At 39.2% G+C, this 18,183-nt stretch overlaps 1 protein-coding gene across 2 annotated transcripts in view; it reads left to right on the top strand.

The window, feature by feature from the left end:
* The window catches only part of CNTNAP5 (contactin associated protein family member 5), a 267,969-nt gene that overhangs the window by 77,451 nt on the left and 172,335 nt on the right, over window positions 1-18,183 (top strand). The gene's annotated exons all lie outside the window — the stretch shown is intronic.

Raw genomic sequence — 18,183 nt, 5'->3', positions numbered from 1 at the left:
GCTGCAGCATGGGTTGTGGGATGATTTAGGAGACACACTAAAAGTGATCAAGGTTTTTCTAATACTTTAATGCAGACTTGACCATTGCTGCATCACAAGTTCAGTGTGTGGCTGTGCCAGGTGCTGTTGGTAGGAGGGCTTGGGGGCAGCAGTGGCACCACAGGTGTGGATGGAAAAGTTTACAAGCCTTCCTTTTGTACAGAAAATGTCAATTGCTAGTGAATGGGTAACTCCCCATAGAATGGGATTCTCCCCATGCTCTGTGGTGTAGTTCTGTGCATCAATAGCCCTGGTAGCATGAAAATATGTGGTGTTAAAAGAAACAGATTCTTCACAAAAATAAAGAGGATTATGTTAAGTGTAGCCAAGTACACTTATGTTTTTGCTTTGGTTAATACTTCACTTAAACGCTGTGTCACAAAAGTAGATTTTGCTTTAGAACATAATGACTGTGAGTGATGGGAGCTAGGGTACAGCAGTAAGAGTGGAGAAGAGCTGCCTAATTTTCCCCAAGTGTGTGGTGGCAGTGGAGATGCATGTGCAGGGAGGTGAACTTCTGTGCATCTAAAATCCATTGTATCATCACTTTGCTTTATCATGGCTTGATTCAGGGAAAGCTAATGAAATCCTCCTTCCCTTAGAAAAGCAGCTTTGGTCCTAAGATGGTCATAAAGTTGTCAAGTGCTTCACCTGTCACTTAAAATATTATATTAGGCTGTCTTTGCCCTGATACTTACATATATATATATATATAATATTTATAAGTATTATATGTATGTGTGTATATATATAGGTATATATTGTATGTATAGAAATTTTATATATATATATATATATATATATTTAAAAGCAGTGGAATTTGGACTGAATATAGCAATCATTTAATCTGTCTCTTGACTTCCACCCCTGGGAATCTGAAATACTGAGAAATTTTTACATATTTGGTGTCAGTTAAGTGCTTCTTTGCCTAAAATATTATGTGGCTTGTTGAAATTTTGTATTAAGACAAATTAATTTTTTTATTACATGTCAAACTTTTTAGTCCTTTTCTTTCTGTAAACACTTTTTCTTTTCTAATTTTTTCTTCTCAAAGGGAAGTTTGAAAAGACAACAAATAGAATTTACCACAGCAAATCTTAATGCCCTAAGGATTCAATTTATGAGTTTCTTATCTGGCACCTAATATTGCACATGAGAATAAGAACAAGCCTAGCAGGCATTTAACAGTGAATTAGGATTTATGAGCAACTTGGGCTCTCTTGTTTTACTAGAGTGATCAGGCACGAAGTTGATTCAGGGCAGAAACTGACGCAACTTCCAAAGCCTCAGCAGACCTGGATGCTTGTTTTCTGGAGAGATAATTTTTGTACAGGTTTCTAATGGAAACCACCATAGACTACAGACCATAATTTTCTATATAATTGAGGAAAAAAAAAATTGAAACTTTGGGTGTGGAAAAAGAAACAAAGGATTTGGATAATTTTCCTGTTACCTTAGTTTCTAGGAGTCACACTGACCAAGTGAGCCAGTAATGTAATTCCAGTCCAGAAGAACCATTTGCTTCATGTTCCCAGAGGGCTTGAAGGGTTTGTTAGGATGCTTCACCAAACTTTCCTGGAGGAAATATCTGATAATGTAAATCCAAAGTGGGCTCATTTGACATTTCATTAGATGCTTTAGTCCACCTGAACTGGCAAGTCTCATTAACACTTAGGAGCTTGTGTGCCTACCCATGGAATTAATGAAGATCAAGAATTCCTTCTGTACATTTTTTATTCTAACTAAAGAAAAAGTTGATTTTTTTTTTCCTTGGCACTTTTGGATTTTCTTCACTGAATTAAATTAGGTCTAGAGAGCCATTTAGAGCACAAAGAGGAAAGCCAAAGAGGCTTTCAGAAGCATGTACAGAATTATAATTTCAAATTATGCAGTGTTCCTCTTTTATTGGCAGTTATCCTTTCCTTTGGGTTTTTTCTAACTAAGAAGAAACATAGAAGTGTGCTGTCCAGCTGAATGTTAAAGGTTTTTTCAGACCCTTGGATGAAATGAGGACAAGCACAACATGGTGCTTGTCCTGAACATCTGGCTCTTGAATGGCTGTAAGGGAAGTTCTGCATTGCAGACCCCTAGGAAAGAGCCCTTGCCCTTGACTTAAGGTAGTGGACCATTTCACAGGGTGGGAAAGCTGCCCCCGAGGGTAGCCTCCAATGTCACAATCTGTGGCAGTGTACACTGTACCAATCTGTCACAAGTGTGGGAGTTCCAGACTTGGGAATCTCTATCTGTGCTGGCTTTGGTTCAGTGATGTTTTTTGCTCAGCAGGAATAAAAACATCCCTCAGTTATCAAGACTGTTTCCAGCATAAACCCAAACCAGACCCCCATACCAATTACGCTGGTATGAAGAAAATTAACAGTTAAACACAGCATTGTGGGTGGGTGGGATGGGCGGTGAAAGACGGATTTAAGGCAGTAGTTTCCTCTCTTAGGCTGAGGTGACAAGTTACCAATCCTTAATTTCTACTCAAGCCAAGTCAGATTTGATCTGCATTTTCTCCCAGGCTATGTGCATGACTCAGAGAGAAAGCCACGGTGTATTCCCAGTTGGTGACACTGTAGTGTTCTCTTTCATGCACTGGCCCAGCCTTTCCCCTCTGCATATCACCGGGCCATTGAACACAGGTGGTGGGAACAGCAGGAAGGCAGCAGGGCCTTCAATAATCCCCAAGTAAATCTGTCCAGATGAAACTTTTCTTAATGATCCCAAGAATGTCTGATGGTCCCTGTTGCAAGTGCTCTGATGCTCTGAGGAGTTGTTGTGGGTATAAGTTTGGTCCACCCATATGGCAGAGATGTTCTGCAGTGCACCGGAGACCTGGGCACATAAATTCTTTATTGGGCTGCCAATAAGACAGATGTTTGCACACCAGCATATATGACATATCACCAGTAAAAGTCCCTTTCTCTTTATAGAGATTACAAGGCTTATTATCCTCCTCTCCCAGCTTGCATGCAGCTCCCATCAACTTCCCTGTTAATGAGGACTGCATAGACAGATCGCGGGGAGAATCAGAAAACCTTTTAAGTTTTCACTCAGCCTGTGTTTATGATGTTAGTAAATTCTGCAGCTGGAGTTGAAGACAAGACAGATTAGCCATTTAAAACCAATTTTCCAACCCCATTTGTATTTAAATAATCTTGTTACAAAAGGACTTTCTGGTTCAGAGCAAACTAGACTTATAATTATATTTTCAATATGGATAAATCAGCTATGTGTGGACACACTAGCTATTGATTGGGAGACATAAAACATAAATCTTATTGCTTGTAACAAGTAAATGATTTTTCAGTGTTTTTAAGTGTTGAATAATTCAGCATTTGCTTTACCTGCATACACATCACAGCCTGAGTCAGTCCAAATTGTGTATTTTACTGGAAAAAAAAGTGTGGGTTGTGATATAATGCTATTTCATTTTAGATTGCAATTTTTATGCTATCTATATTGAAAAATACTTTACAAAGCTGAAAAACACAATTATGCAGGAAGGCACAAAGGAAGGGATGAAACAGGCATAGATGCGTGCAACAAAAGGAGAAAAGAGATGTTCTTTATACAGAGTTTTGAAAGGAGAAGGAGAACTTGTGGAATTGGAGATAAAGGCAGACTCCTCTGACAGTGGCAGAGAAGGCTTTTATATTAGAACAATGAATCTGTGCAGAAAGGCAGTGAAGAGGGAAAATGGCAGAGATGGCACAGAGATAGTTCACACTCCGTGCAGGCCCGTGCACACTGAGCAGGAGTGAGCTGGTTAGCAGTGACCAGTGGTATCAGCTGACTTGCTTGGTGCATGTTCTGATAAAGCTGCTGTCCACTGTGCATGGAAGGCACAAGGTGGCACTGGGGGGGACAGGGGCTGTGAGCCTTTACCCCAGAGCTGCATCAGAAGATCAGAAGTGCTCCTCTGGTGTTGGCCCATGACCCCTTGGTCGTGCAGGGAATAAAGCAGAGCTCCCCTCCCACAGCAGTGCCCCAGTGGTGTCGTGCTTCTCTCAGGTGTGAGGATGCTGTGCGAGGCCTGGAGGGTTGGCAGGAGGCTGAGGGCGCATTAGGAACGTGTAATTTCCAGGGGAGCAGGAAAAGTGTTTTAATAGAGGTGATAAAGATCCCTTGCATTCCCTTTCACTGGGAAACTTCTTACTTGCACATGTGAGCTTTTGCTGAACCAGAGGCTTTTCTAATGAAGTCTAGAGGAGGGTCACCCTTAATTGGCTTATAAATCTACAGGGGTGCTGTAAACTTTCCCATTCCACCCTAGCTGGATAATGACTCTGGAACTGTTTTGGTGAGTTAATTATTGTGAACATAGTTAGAATATTAATCTTCTTGTCAGATTTATAATTGTGCTAATTTATTCTAAAGCATCTTTTAGCTCCTAGTCCTAACACCCTCCAAGCAAGACCAGAGCAAATTTCCACATGTAGCAATGAGAAGTCCCACGTTGTTTGCTTGGGTTAGAGAATGAGTTTTTGTATGTCTTGTTATAATGCTTCCTGCTATACTAGTATTAAGATATATTTAAACTCCTTTATGCACAGTAATTATTGCCAGTCAAATAAGTGTTAAGCGGTAAGTACGTATGGATTATTTCCTTTCCCACCTTTGCTCTAAGAAAAGAAAAAGAAAAAACAAAAAGCAAATTGATACTTTCAAGTAGGAATGAAGAAAGTAATTCATTCTAGCTGCAGGGAAGCAAGGTTTTCTAGAAGTTTTCATTGCTATGTTACTACAGATTTTGAAGAGGCAACCATTATCCCTTTGTTGTAATTAGACTGTTCAGATTTAAGACTGCCTGATACTGAGATGCTGTTTGGATGTTACTAATTTGCTTCTAATTCTGGTTTTACACACTGAGCTTACTGCAAAGGTGGCCTCCTGAGTACATTCTCAGGAAATCTGTCTTTCTTGGTATTGCCAGGGCAGTTCTTCTGTTGGAAGAATAATTCAAACTGTCAGTATATCTGTTTTTGTCAAGTGCACTCTGTATGGATTTATGTCTGAATAAAATGGGTTTACTTAGATTTCAAATAGCCCTTTACTGTTAAGATGCTGGAGCTAGCCTTAAGCTGAGTTTTGTATGAATTCCGTGACCTTACAACGTGCTTTTATCGTTGGTTAACTGTAAAGTGATATTAAGGTGGAGTCTAGATAATTTCATGCTGATATTAACATCAGCAGTGTCCTCAGGAGTTCTCTGTGCATGATGTTTGGCAGCAATTCATTCTGACCCAGAAAAAATTGCCAAGAAACATGATTATTGACAGTTTGTGCTGTTGCTACTGACTTTTTAGTCTTATGCCTTTGCAAATTGCCTGAAATGCATCTTTTCTGTAACCATTTCACTCAGGAAGGCTGAGAAATATTCTCTAATTTCTCATTCCTACATTGCAGATATTCTCAGTTATCTTGTCTCTGCTACTTTTGTGCTGGTAGCTATAGGGTGTGACTCCATAGGGTGGGAAGAGTGAACTCCATTGGAATGGGAAGAGTGGTTGGCATGGCTCTGGTTGGTGATGTCTGGTCCCAAAACATAAATGTCTTCCAGTCATCTCCAGCAGTTTTGTCTGCCACAGCCAGAAAGCTGTTGTTTCCCCTCCAGGCATCTACTAAGACAGAAAATCTTGTTTGTGGCATGCTAGGATGGTGAATGTGGAAAATAGGGGAAATTTCCTCTTACATGGTGGAGTTTGGCCATCAACTCTTGTATATCAGTAGACCAAATTTCATTATTTTTGTTTGCAAAATATGTTCCATGGCATTTGAAGGCTTAAATAGGCAGCTTTAAAAATTCTGAATAAATATGGAACAAATAGTTATGTAATCCATATGCCTACAGAGCTCAGTGAGTTTCTTTGCAGTTGTTTGGTACATTTTTGGAACAAATGAATGGCTCTAGCTGTCTGAAATATCAATTCTTTTGTGGGGAGCCAACTTACAAGAGTACTCTTATTGTACTGTTATATACTGTAAAATAAGACAAATTTCCTGCTGCTAAAAAGTGTGTCACTTCACTTCTACTGATTCACTCTTAGATTAGATTAATCCAAATAAATAAACTGGTTTGAGTTGTAGTGTTCAGGTCTTCAGTAGCTGTTACAAGGTTGTACTGATTTTGCTCTGAGCCCTTTCCAAATGTTGGATTAATCCTGTAGTGAGAAGTTCATGAGCAGAGAAATAGAAACCTGTTGCTTGTGGCTAGTGAAAATGGTGCATGAGAGAGAGAGGCAAGCAATGAACAAAGCATTGCAAACCCCTTCAGGACTGGCAGAGGGGTGTGATCTTATGTAGACACCAGATTTAGTGATGAGACACACTTGCAAACTGATTGGAAAGAGGAGAAAGGAGAGGAATGGAGAGGAGACAAAGACAGATGGAGAGGTAGAGAGCTACAGTCAGTGACCAGAGCTTCAGTATCTAAGATGGAATAAAGAACAGTTTCATTACGTCTGCAGTCAGCAGCAGCAGAAACCAAAGGTCTTTAATTTCTGCTCATCCTCTTCTTTTCTCCTTGGTTAGCAGATTTGTATTCCACCTTGGGTTAATGTACTCAGTGTTTCCTGTTGTTAGACACCCATCAGCTGCAGAGGCCCCTGCAAACTGTTCCTGAGGTACTTTCTTGAAAAAGTGTTGTTTTCACAGAAACCTTTTTTCAGCTCTAAGATTGGATCTTTGCATAGTAGCAGTGCAGGAATGGGAAGATGGAAAAACAGATAGGTCCAGATGATTTATGGGGAGGACCCTGATTTATTAAAACTTTAATTTTCTTAGGCTATTTGGTCATGTGGAAATTCTGCTGCATTGCTCCTTTATGGTCTGATTGGGAGCCTGCTGCTGTCCCTGGGGCCCTTTCCCATCAGGGATCCCCAAGCTGTAAGGATAATGAAATGTTCTTCCTTGCATGAACTCAGGTGCCAATGCCTTTTTTTGGCCTTTTTTTTCTGAACTGTTGTGTAATCTAAGGTGACCTTGTTATATATAAAAAAAAAAAAAAAAGGTGCAGTCACACAGTTAGAATGATAAGTAATATTTTCTTGCTTTTATATAAACCAAGAAATTCTGTAGTGACATCATCTTCACAGTGCTGGAAAGTTGATCTTTGCAGAATTCCTTCCTCCCAAACCCCTAGTCATTTCAGTTAATACAGATTTATTTTTTTAGGGTGAAGAGGGGACTTTTTATCTTGCATAAAGAACTTGAAAATTATTTGTTTTCATTGTCATTAAGAAATTAGTTTTATGAGATTTATTATTTTTTAACTGCCTATGCCTGTACTGGGATATTCCAAGTGTGGAAACAGTGTTTCTCTAATGATTATTATAGGAAAAATATAAATATTTAATATATTTTATTAGATATTTTCCCTAGTTATAAAACAAAGAACAATTAGTGAAAATAGTGCTATTTAAAAAAAAAACCTCAATTATTATTCTTGTTATGAAGGACCTCTTTTAATATATTGCCTTTCCAGATGTGTAGTGCATATTTTACATCTTTCAGTGACTTCCAAATTTTAGTGCATGAGAACTTTCAAAACACTTATATAATAATTAATCTTGAAGGTTACTATACCAATTGTACTTTTTACTCCTAAAGCTGTTACTCAGTGAATAGGGAAAGATAGAAGTCCTTAGAAGATCCCTTGCAGTACAAATAAGTAAGAACAAAATTTATCTGTGGAGTGAATAGGCCTGTCCACGTTCCTTTGAAATTTAATGTAACTGAATTTTTTTTATATATTTCTGAAACTTTTAGGGAGCTGCCTACACCTGCTCTACAGGAGTTAGTTAACATTTGTGGGGTTAGTAATCAAACATGACAATAAACTTCAGCAAACCAAAGTAAAGAGTAAATCCTGACATAGCAGTACTTGAAGGACTTTTACCCTTCAGGGAATAAATATTCTTCTATATTGAGAGTTGAGGGTACAAATGCAGTTCTGGAAAATGATGAGAGGTTCCATATATAGACACCTTTACAGCTTGAAGGAGAGATGAGATTTGACTCAAATAAAAACTAGTCAGCTGTTGTGCTCAGAGAAACTAAATGTGAGCCACATTTTAATTCTAAATATGGAGACTCCCATATGAGTGATAAGAATGGACAAATCTTCTCTGAAGAAGATTCTAGCTGTCTCGAGATGAGGTTTGCTAGACTTTGTGGAGAATTTGTAGGGAAAGATTTTGCCTTGGAATATTTTAAGTTTAGGTTCAGCTTGCAAAAATTGTGATTTCATTTACAATAACTTCCATTTGGAAATTAGACTTACTATTTTAAAATCCATGTCATGGTTGCCTCAGGAGAGTCTTTGTCTTGATAAACAGTCAAGAAAGCATCCAAACTTGTCCTAGTTAATTTAGGAAAGCTGATCCAAAAGATCTTTACGCCTTTTGCTTGGTAACTGTTTTAAAAACTAAAGCAATCCTGGCAATTCTATTCACTCTCCTTCCATAAATCCCCATGGATCCAAGAGGTGCAGGTCTTTTTGGCATTGGCATGGTAGCCAATTTTGGCTGATGCTTTCAAATCTTTTCTCTGGGTGCTTTGAGGGAAAACTGAGATTCTTAAGATTGCAGGGCAGGAGTTTACTTGTAGTATCAAAACTGCAGTATGTGTTCTGGATCCAGATTTTGTATTTCTGTTATACAGTTTGCTGACACAGGGGGACTTTTTAAACATCTAGAGTGTGTTTTACATCCTCTGTGTCAGACCTGAACCTCTGTTTTCCCCTGGGCACAAATGCTCATGCTGCACTACAGAGCTGTCCACAGTTACTCATCTCTCCTTGCTGAGTCCTTCAGACCAAGATTGTTTGTATGCCAGTTAGAACATGTGTTTGCCTGGTGGAAAAATCTTAATGTTAGCAGTATACATTAATGGTAATACTTGTAAATTCCATATGCTCAGCAGATGCTTTCTCATTTAGGCTTCAGTTAAAAATGTTAAATAGGAGAAGGAAAGGAAAAATACTGAAAACATGTCTCCCGAGAAGCCTTCTGTGATCTGTTACTCAGTAAATTAATAGAGATAGATTTTAGTCTGGAGAGCAGATACTAAGAATGATGCTCTTGAAGGAAACCTTACAAATACTGCCTTCTTGCATCACACAGTACTTCAGGGAAAAGACTGTCTCCAAGGAAGAGGACACACATTGTGTGTCCACACACTATTGTTCCCATAAAGCAGTCTCTGGAAAAAAACCTATTCTATAGAGATTTAGGAGAGATTTCCACAGCAGGGCTTCTACATTGTTTTGCAGTGGAATCATTGTTTAAGCATCTGTCACTTTGTTCATTATGTGTCTTCACAATGGGTAGTTTTCCTTGCTTTTAATTTGTGTTCCAGATATATGTATTCAGGCTTTTATGTACATCCAATATGTGATCCTTCATAAGCACTCTCTAATATCTTTACACTTTCTAACTTCTGCTTATTTCTTGTTACAAATTCACAAGCACACTGCCAAATCCATGAATGATTTATGCTGAAGAAGGTTTGAGATTAGTAGGCTGAAATGTGCAGTCTTTTCTTGGTTTTGTTTCCTCTGAAAGGGAGAACAAAACTCTTGGTTTTAGTGTTGAGAACAGTTTTGTAATGTCTAAAGCAGTTAGATCCCAGAGTGAGAACCCAAGTTTCTTATTACGTCAGAGCAGACAGCTGAAGTGTGCAACTGAATTTTGTAGAGAGCACTTAGTGTTGACAAATTACACCCAACAAATCATTACAAAGTTCAGTCAGCAAAGCCAAGGCTACCCCTACAGAAAGATTTCAAAAATTTCAAGTAGTTGTGATTTGTATCACAGTCACGTAGCTCATGATTGACACATTTACAGGTAGCAACTCCTTGTTGGCAGCAAATCTCAAGCGTAGATACTAAGCAAGGAGAAAACATTCTGATGTGCTCTGCTATCTTACTATCTGCAGAACCTGTGGGACTCGTGAAAATATGCACAGAAAAAGGGAAAGATAGACACCCTCTAAGAATCTGACTCTTTGAAATCTGATGGCCATGGAGGTCATGTCTAGTAGATTCTGGATGTGTTGGCTGAATTTCCTCACAGTAGAAGGGGAGTTTTGCGTACTGCAGGAATGAAAAAAGCATCTTCATGCCTTATACTCAATGTCATTTCCCCTCTTTTTTTCTTTTTTTCTTCTCGCATTTTACTTTTTCCCTTAACTACTCTCCCACTAGACTGGGCCACAATAGACTGCTTTTGTTTTGGTTGCTTCTCCAGCAGGAGTATGTATTATAGTGAAGAGGATAGCAGAGATTAACCTAGATAGCCTTTATTTATAGAATTCAGAGGTATGTTTAATTTCTCAATGGAAATTATCAAGGGGAAAAGGATCTAAAGACAGTTACAGAGATTCTGGAAGTTCTTAATACCTCCTTTTTAGTGGGACACTTCCTGTTACCTTTACTTAAAGCAAATAGTAACTGACTTTGAGCAGTGCTTTCTAAAATCTGTGAGGTTATTCAGGTACAAGTAACTACTCATCTGAATGAAGGTTTTAGCCCGTGATCTGGCAAACATATGGGCACTTAACTCATGCATTTACATTTACAGAATGAGCCATGAAGCATAGCAATTTACAAGTGAGGAAATCTGAAATGTTGATTCTACATAACTCTGTAATAAAACTTCCAGTGGTGCCAGGATTTCATCCCACACCTGTAATTAGGTGCTCAGCATAAGATATTGTAGAGTAGGGGCTTTGGAATTACATACTTGCTGAACTTGAAAGTTACTTTCTTAGTTGTCTTATTTGCTCTGAAACTTGTTTTTTTCTCCTCTTTTTTTTTTTTTTTGTTTGTTTTTTCTTCCCTGGGAAGCTATTTCTTAGCCAATTTGTTCATCTTGAGGAGCTTTCTTCTTGCCTACCTTTTGTGAATGGCCAGAGTCATTAGAAGTAAATGCATATCTGCAGTCTGATCTTTAAAACAAACTGCAGCAGCAGCACATTGCCATGAAATAAGGCCTTTATTTCACACTGTCCTTCACCTAACTTTGCTTCTTTCTTTCTTTCCTTCTGCCAAGCTGGAGGTCAGCATTTAGAGCTTAGCCTTAGCATTTGAAGGCTTATAATGGTATCACTGTTTATGGACACTGGTTTATGTCCATGGACATTATTTGGTTATAGCCCTGTAAAATATGTGTGCTATTCCAGGAGGAGAAATATGTGCATGTGGTTATGCATACATCACTATAAAGGTTAACAGAAATGGTGATCTGCAAAGAGGATTCTTATGAAATTAAAGACTCACAGATATTTAAGGCAGGTTTAAGGAGTTATTGTCAAACATGCAGAGCAGTTATGTGTCTATGTGTAAAAATAAATTCATAGGACAGTGGAGAAGCAAATCTGAGGCACAGAGGGAAGGCAGAGTTTCAGGTGGCATTCATCCAGCCATGTCTGCAAGAATGCAACGATGATGATTTATAATTACTGTGACGAAAATAACGATGATTCTACTGCCACGTTTTTACCATAGCCTTGGGAGTATAAGTAATTATGCAATGATCAGTTGATTCTACATATTCACAAATTTAGCTATTTATCATAATTGGTTTAGTCCCTTGGAATTACTCCAGACTTTTACTTCATACAGTTGGTTGTAAAAGGGAAGTGGAAGGAAGGAAATTTCCTTTAGCTGCATACACCAAATCAAAGTCTGATCTACACTAACAGTATCCTCATTATTGATTGCAATACTTGTTTATTCTTACAGGTTTAAAAAAAAAACAACCAAAAAAGAAAAAGCAAAAAACCAGCAATAATTAAACCTTCACACAGAAGCCATCTATGTCTCCTTTTCGGAGATACTTTCAGTGGGTATCAAAAATTAGCTGATTCACACTTCAAAACACATATTTTCTACGTTTTATCTGCATTTTATCTGCTGGACGTTCAGTGGTCAAATTAGATTGAATTAGGGGGATTCAGACTTTGTGTTTGCTTTCATGCCCACCAAAGCCTTTACCTGGTTGTCTCCATTCTAATATTGTCATTCAAGGAAATAATCTGATTTCATGGCCTCCAAAACCCTTGTTACTTATGAAACCACTTTATTCTTGACAGTGTTTTTGGCAGCTCTGTAGCCAGAAAATATTTTGTCTCAAGCCTTCTACCCTTCACAAAAAAAACCCAAACCCAAAAAACCCTACCAAAACTACAAATGCCATTGACTTTGAAGTGAAAAGAACTAGGCATGCTAATGAGTAACTCAGGGATGTCCAGGTACACAGATAAATTCCTGGATATTATCCCAGAATTCTCTGTTAAGCTGAATATCAATTTTGATGCTGTTTGTCTGTAAGATAACAAAGTAACTAAAATCCTCTTGCTGCCTTCTAGGGACCCTTATGCATTCAAGCACAAAACCTAATACAGCATCAAATGGTCCCAGAGGGTTTATTTGTCTGGGTAGCAGCAGGCAGAGTGATAAACAAAATGTCACAGATGAAGGAGCAGTGCAGGCAGTCCTACATGTCTAGCAGCCATAGACAGTGAGCTGTGGCCTGTCTGTTATCAATTTGTCTTAAATCATGCAATTAGACATCTTTCTTTGTCACATGCTAATCACTGCCTTCCTGGCCCAATTACACCTGCTAGCTTTCAAGCACATGGCTATATAAATGGGGGCACTGTAGTTCAGATTTGGCAAATAGACTGAACTTTTTCCATGTTCTTAATAGCTGATTACAAGCTGAAATTGCAGCATTTATCTCTGGGTAGCCATATACTTCTTGCTACCTTGAGTCATTCTTCTAGGTCTTGGCATGCCTTGGACCTCCCTCGGGGACGAAAGCACAGCTGATCAACACCAAATGCTTCATTTCCTGAGGTATTCCCGTGATAAGGTGAGTGGTTGTGGCCCAGAGACACATTCAGGTTCCCTGTGGTTTTCTGATCTTCTGGCCCAGTGAGCCAGAATGAAATGACTCTTCTCTTAGTGGCAAATAATGAGAGAAATGATGGCTCCATGGCGAGCCTTCCTTCAGATGAGATGCAGCGCTGAACCCGAGTCCTTCGCTTCCAAATGAGCACAGGTGTTTCCTTCCCCGGGCGTCTGTTTCTTGTTATCTTGTATTCTTTCCCAGCTATTTCCATTTGTAATGACATCGAGGACACTGCTGGCATTAGGGACCACTGCCTGTTTAGTAGGTCCACCTTCAGGAGGTAGAACATTAGCAGAAGCAGCAGCAAAATATCTGACTGGTATACAGAGAAACAGGGCTGCAGGAAACTGGGGAACCTTTGTGTCCAGTGGTCAATCTCTTGGGTCAACTAGATGTTTTCCTGAGAGGTTTGGGATCCCAGCTTTAAATTTCAAAGGCTTAAATCTGCTCAAATCCTTTTGTGAGTCATTAGATGAACCTGGTTTTATGGTTACATAAATTTTTCGGCAGTGGTAGAAGGGACTCTGTTCCACTGCAAAAGAACTGAAATAATATGGCAGTAGACTTAGGCAGATCAATATCACTCTTCTGTGCAATTTTTAAAAACCAAAGTTGCAGCAGAAAAACCAGTTATTGCAATGCTACTTAATTTATTTAGCAATAGAGTGCATTGATTGATATTGTCATAAATAACAAGCCACTTCATCTGTGCCCCCTCACTGCCCTATCATATTACACATACAGGCTAAGATGAAAAAACAGCTGCAGCCCTTCTGAGCCTCAGGCTAACAAGCCTTATTGATTGCACTTGTCGTGAGTAATCTAAAGGTAAAAGATAGCAGCCCATAGGATTTGTATCTAAGCATCATAGGCCAGGATTGAACCCACACCATTTTCTAGGTGGGCAGTGCCCGTGGAAGCTATGCTGATTTCTAGGCAGCTGACATGTTTTACTGGAAACAAGTGCAAGCAGAAGAGTCACGTTCTGAGCAGTGATTGGCAAAATCAATCCTAATTAGGCTGCAGATATTCAAGGCCACTTCTAAACCTGAGCCTTTTCTTGATCCCCTTTAATTATGTATTCAGATCAAAATGACACCCTGAGCTATTATCCTGCTTGTTAAACCCACTCAGCCGCTTGCTGTCTGAGCAAACGCATCCACGTTTCGCTAAGCGGCACAAATGGTTGCCTCTGTCAGCCTCTGCACTGAGGGAGCTGCAGCTGCGTCCTTCAGCATCTTGGACTTCAGGGCTCACTGCAAAACTTGGAGTAACTTTGTGCAAGTTGACTTCACTCTCAATCAAACTTAAGCTGTCACTTGTTCTTCTCCTCTGTGGGGCTTCAGAGGTACCTCCTTTATAGATGTTAAATCAGAGTGTTTAGAAGTATCTGTAGGGGAACAAAAGGCATTTCTTTTGTTTGCTTGTTGGTTTTTATGTCACATATGAGCCGTCACTCCTTGCCTTGCCCTTCCCATAAAAAGGAAGAGAAGAACATATTAGGTGTGGGAGCTTAGAGACTTGATTTTACTAATTAGCAGGGCTGACAGTCAGGGGCAAGAGAGGAGCAAAGGCTGCTTAATCAGTGTGCATTTGGGGGCTAATTCAGTATTGTAGACATGACCTTTTCTGTAAAAACCTGCTGCAGACACAGATTTCTTTGGGCCATTGTGGCATGCTGAGGTGTGAGATGGTCAGTGACACTGGGCAAAACACCTGAGCTAGCAAAAAATTCCCTGAACTTGCATATGAGTGAAATAGCAGGTAGAACAGGAAGGTAATAATAAATGTATTAAAACCATATTTATAAAATATTGATTTTCTTTTTTGAGAGGGATGAGCAGAACACTTTGAGGCAAGGTACTGTACTTCTGCAGTTGCTCATTTAGTAAAAAGCTAAACTATGGATTAAAAAGCTAGAAAATTTGCAAGTGTTAAAATAGGTGCTGTTGTGGGGCACAGTGAAGGTTATCCCAATGAAGGTGTTTGCTTTGCATGGAGATCAGCAGATTTCAGTGTTTATTTAGATCAATGAGTCATCTTCCCTGCTTACAGAGACTGGTAGAGTTCCTTCTGCAGAACCTCTCTCTCCTTTTTTTTTTCACTTTATTTTCCAGTTTTTTTCTTCAGGGTAGTTTTGCTGCTTATATTATTTAGTCTTTCTACCAGCTTTGCTGGATGTAATTTTCTTACATACTATTTGTTTTAGTGTTTTTATTAACTTTTATAGCACAGTTTGTTGCCACTTAGCTACTAAACATTAATGTAGTGCATACAAAATATATAGTTCACTACTTACTCTGAGAAGTAGCAAAGGGAATACCTTTGTACCATTCCTATAAGAAACACCTTGAACTCAAGATTGCAGGAATAAAAACTGAGGGAAAAAAGTCTTGGTTTCATCCACCTTAATTCTCATTGTATACAAATGTTTCTAGAGAACATAATCACATAGCTAGAGAGGAGTTTTTTCATTTTTTCTTGACTTTAGGATCCAACTGAAAATTCTGGTCCACTACTGTTCTCAAAATGAAAGCTGTAAGTAGGGCTTTTATTTGTGTCTGTTATGTGTGACCTTGGACTTCATTCTGTGATCCCAAGGGTCATTTCCAGGGTTCATTAGTCCTTGTGTGCTGCAATTTTCTGGTAATGTTGGAGGCAGTTCTGGGCCTGCTACCCAGTGGGCAAAACATTGAAGTCCTCTTTGGAAATACATACTGAATAATGCTATTCGTGTTTTAATATGCCGTTGGTTAGTCAGAATTTGCTTCCTTCAGCTTGGGGTTTAATTGCTCCAGTATCAGTTTGGACACCTAGTGACTTTGTCAACAGTGCTGTCCAGTTTTTTAAGCTGTTCTCACCATGGAAACCATTTGTAGTGGAGTGAGACATCCCCTGGATTGCCTTTAGCCAGGCACTGACAGGTGCTCTCGCTGAGCAGCACGTCCAGTGCAGGAGCCTCAGTGAGCAGCTGCAGGTGGAGCTTTGGGGCCAGGAGCCAACAGCCCCAGACTTTCCTGCCTTAGAGTGTGAGGGTAAAAAACCCAGAGGTTTCTTTGTTCAGAGTCTGCCCTCAGAGACACCAGCTCAAGCTATTTTGTTATTTAGTAATTGGATCAAGGTGAAATTATCTCAAGATCTGTTAGGGAAACCTGGTCTGGCTACGAGTGTTGGGTGCGCAGCTGCGAACGCGCCACGGTCCCAGTCCAGGTGTGAGAGTGGGGCTGCCAGAGTGGCTCCCTGGGCAGGGAAGGGAATTCCTTAACATCCTGGCCAAAGAGGTAGGACTTGCAGGAGGGAGGGAACCGTACACTGGTCAGTGCACTGTTGGCTGGTAAAAGCACCTCACCTCAAAGGATCCTATTGTGTGCATGGATGCTAACAAAGTCTTTAAAAGTTTGTTGTATCTTGGTATTACTATATTTAATTCTTGGAACTGAGAAAAAAGCTTTATTCAACTTTTTAAATAGATAATGTAGTTCTTTAGTGAGGTTTATGTTTTTGGGCTGCAAACACTGTAGATGAGGCTTTTTGTCTTTTTTTTTAAATTCAAAATTAAAGGGAGAAGAGAAATATTTGTTGGGCTAACAAAATATTAGGGATACCCAGCTGAGAGGATCTGAAGTTATGTGCTGCCACTTAAATTCATTACTGTATTGATTAATACACTTTATCAATTTTCAACATGTAGTCCTGCAGTGCTATTAATAAATTATGAATCCAGAATTACCAATAATTCTTTATTACTCACTTTAGAAAATGAACATGGCAAGATTTACTACTAGTACAAAAATCTCTCTGTCCTATCTTTTTTTGAGCCTTTATATTTTTTTGTTTGGTTAGTTTTTTTCTATTCTTTTTGGCCAAAACCATGACCTTCAACTTTCCTGCATCACTGCTGGCTAATCACCAAGTTTCAAATTAATATTCTTCTGTGTAAGTGATCCCTGCAGCATGACCTCACAAAGTTTGCTTGAATTTTAGCCTGGATTCATGTAAGTCTAGATTTATAATGTATTCTTGCCAGGTGTCCAAGAGGGATGTTTCCTCTTCCCGAGGCTATCAAATACCCTCACAATTAATATTCACATTAGCTGCAATTCTTTTCTTAGTTTTCATGCTCCAAGTGGCCTGGAAGCATTAAGAGATATATAATGATGCTCACGAGCAGAGCTGGATCTGACCTTTTAATATCCATGACAAAACAGAGGGTAAATAAATCCCTTCAGAAAGAACTTGACATTAATTCCACCTTATCTGCCCAAACCTGTCAAAGGTTACTACTCATCTGGGCTATTAAAATGCTAGTGTTTGCAGACTCGGAGAAAATTGCTGTCTCTTGGCAGAACAAGAGCCAGCAAGCCAGAACAACAGTCAGAAAGTAAAATTTTTTTTTTTCACTCTGCATTAGAAGCTTGTTTTTAAGGTCTTTCCTACCAGCTTTCTCCAGATAACATTTATGAAAGTCATGTTTTGCAGTGGTAATTTGATGGTGCACCAAATCTTTATTCAAGATAATTAGCTACTTTGTCTTTGATGTGCACTTTACAGTGTATCATTATTGTTTTCAAAAGTATTGTGTGGCATTTTCAGGAATACTGGCTTTCCCTCCAATTATTTGGAGTAACGCAAATTCTTTTGTTTTAAACTGATGTGTAAGAGTTATTACTGTAAAGCTCAGTACACTCTTACTGTCCTTACCGAGTAACAAAGGAACAGGAACCCAACTTGGAGAAACCAGAGCACAAGCAGAGAAAATGCTTAGGTGTGAGGACTTACAGAAAGCTGAAGTCAAATACAGAAACACAATTCAGTGTTTATTTGTGGAATAATTTACTCTTGGGTACACTCCATGTCTAATCACAGTTTGGCTGCATGGTTGGACAAAGCTTAATTCTCTGTTCTCTTGGCTTTTTGTTAAGAGAATGGAAGGAAACTCTTCTTAAAAATAGGTTAGGCCTTCATGATTAAAGAAACTGTTGCATTTGATTCTTTTTTAAGAGAGATGTGGACTAAGAGGTTTCCCAGGGTTTTTCAGACACTCTAAATGCAGGACTTTGGAGAGGTGGTAGAGTACATTTCCCCATGCACCCTGACCTTTCCCACCCGAAATATCAGCATGAGCCACACCATCTTCCTCCCTGACACCTTTCACGTTGTGCTTGTTGCCACTGGAAATCTGGATGCATTGGCCTGGAGGGGCACAGGCACTTCAAAAAGGACTGGG

The sequence above is a fragment of the Zonotrichia leucophrys genome, chromosome 7, assembly GCF_028769735.1.
Source record: "Zonotrichia leucophrys gambelii isolate GWCS_2022_RI chromosome 7, RI_Zleu_2.0, whole genome shotgun sequence".
NCBI lineage: Eukaryota > Metazoa > Chordata > Aves > Passeriformes > Passerellidae > Zonotrichia > Zonotrichia leucophrys.
The sequence above is the reverse complement of the archived record's forward strand: the minus strand, read 5'-3'. Positions and strand labels throughout refer to the sequence as shown.